The sequence below is a fragment of the Rhinopithecus bieti genome, unplaced genomic scaffold (assembly GCF_001698545.2).
Source record: "Rhinopithecus bieti isolate Rb0 unplaced genomic scaffold, ASM169854v2 scaffold_3041, whole genome shotgun sequence".
Lineage (NCBI taxonomy): Eukaryota > Metazoa > Chordata > Mammalia > Primates > Cercopithecidae > Rhinopithecus > Rhinopithecus bieti.
Window position 1 is genome coordinate 1,206,682 of NW_016804262.1, and position 2,218 is coordinate 1,208,899.

Here is a 2,218-nt window from a genome sequence, read left to right on the forward strand (position 1 = left end):
GGCGGTGTGATGTGTGCACATTTTAAAAGTCATAAATTAAAACAGATCCACTTTGGTCAGAATGTGTCCCAACAAAGACCCTGTGATTCCAGCTATGGCCGAATGAATGAGTGAACGAGTGAACACACGGGGAGGGGAGAAGGAAGTGCGTGTCAGGCACCCATGTTGGCATCACGCAACAAACTGTGGATCAGTTGTTTTTTGTTTTTTTGAGTTGAAAGATGTGAGACAGTATTCAGAATAATGAAGATAATAATGATTATTATAATAATGATGATGATTCCAAGGAAAAAACCTACAGCCAATGTTCCACTTCTACCCCGCACACAAACACTCCCTAACACTGGTAACCTGAGCCCCCAGCACTGGACGGAAGAATGCTGGCGTCTCCGTGTGTACTGGTTCAGGGTTCTGGCCCCAGCCTTGTCAGGACCCCCTGGTGTTCAGAGCCCCACTCCTCCAACAAGCAGCTGATGCCCCAGTGATTCTCTATACATTTTTCACCTCGGCCAATATGTCCAGGAAAACTGCTTGCTTCTCTTTTTCTTGCCTGGAGCATTCATTGTTACACCCTTACTTTGCAATATAGGAATTAATGCTACAAAACAAAAGTAAAGCTTACCTGAAAAGTGCATAGTTTGGGGCAATGGTATCTACATCTCCCACTGTGGGAAAACCAGCAAAGCATCAAAACTCTGAATTCTCCTGTTACCGAATGCAGATCTGAATTATAAGATGTTTTTGACCATTGTTTCAACAGTGGGATTTTGTTATGAATTATCCCTTTAACTGAAACCCTCAGTTTTACTGTTTACATTATTAGGAAAACAGGGATATCTTTTGAATCTAAAATTTGATGTACAGCGTGTGATTTTGAAGTTTACATGTAAAGTCACCTAACAGTGTAGGTGAAATAATGTTTGTCATATTTTGAGACGTATCCTGCAGTCATGTTTTTATGTGAGTGTTTTATTCAAAGTACACGGTAGACAGTCTTTCACAATAAAAGGAAAAGGATTTTTTTTCCTCCAAATGTACATTTATGAACCTAATGTTTTTTTAAAAAGAGATTTCACCCCAGTCTGGTTTATGTAAGTTCATTGCCCTAAACTGTGCTGTTTTTAATCAAGTTATAAATTTCCAACCTAGATCATGTATCTAACAACTCTCCTGCATTTTCCAAAAGGCGTTGAGCTTAAATATTAATCTTGCTTAGAGTAGGTTATCCACTTATATGCTGCGCTACGGCCGTGCCTTTGAAACTCCTTGTTTAAAACATGATATGATTTTTGTGGGCAGTTTCAGAAAAGAAAAAAAAACTACCCTTTAATTCTTACTTGCAACTCAACAGATCTCCCTGCCGTACTGCCTTTTCCAGGAACTTTACTTCAGGGCTCTCCAGATTGCAGTTGTGCCCAGTGTATGTGGATCTAGTTCACAGTCTTCGGAAGCCAGCGGTCATGCCCTCCCTGTACTGTCTACTGATTCTACATAGATTTGTTATCCTCAGCAGACAGTGTTAACACCACTGTAACATAGTGTACAAATTTGTATTTTATGTATTTAAAGTAATCCATACTGTGATTTGGTTTTTCCCTGCACCGTTCATTCTGGTATCAGATGAGGTTTTGTGTTCTGAAGTCCTATTGTGGTTGACCCGAGACTACCGCCGTGAGACCCTGAAGTAAAGATAAGGTCACATACATTATTGGAGTAACTATTTCCTTGGGGGCCAATCTGTATATGCTTTTAGAAGTTTACAGAATGCGTTTATTTTTGTCTATAACAGTCTGTCATTTATTTCTGTTGATAAACTATTTGGACAGAGTGAGGACGTTTGCCCTGTTATCTCCTAGTGCTAACAATACACTCCAGTCATGAGCCGGACTTTACAAATAAAGCACTTTTGATGACTCACAAGATGAATCCTTTGTTCCTCTGTCCCAGTTGTGTCTGTCTGTTCCAAACACATTTTAAATACTGGGTCCTGACAGTGTCTTTAGCTAATCCTTGAGGAAATAAAAATAGAACTGTATCTTTTTAGTTTCTAGAGCCTTGCCTTCGGTTTGGGAATTGTCGGTAATAACAAAGTTTCACAACACAATTGACTTTGCTGCAAGATGAACAAGTAGAGGAAGAGAATCTCTCCCATGATATCCTATAAAGTCATATGTTTTGTTTTTAGATTTGATACACCTTAGTTCTATGTGTGTCAGCA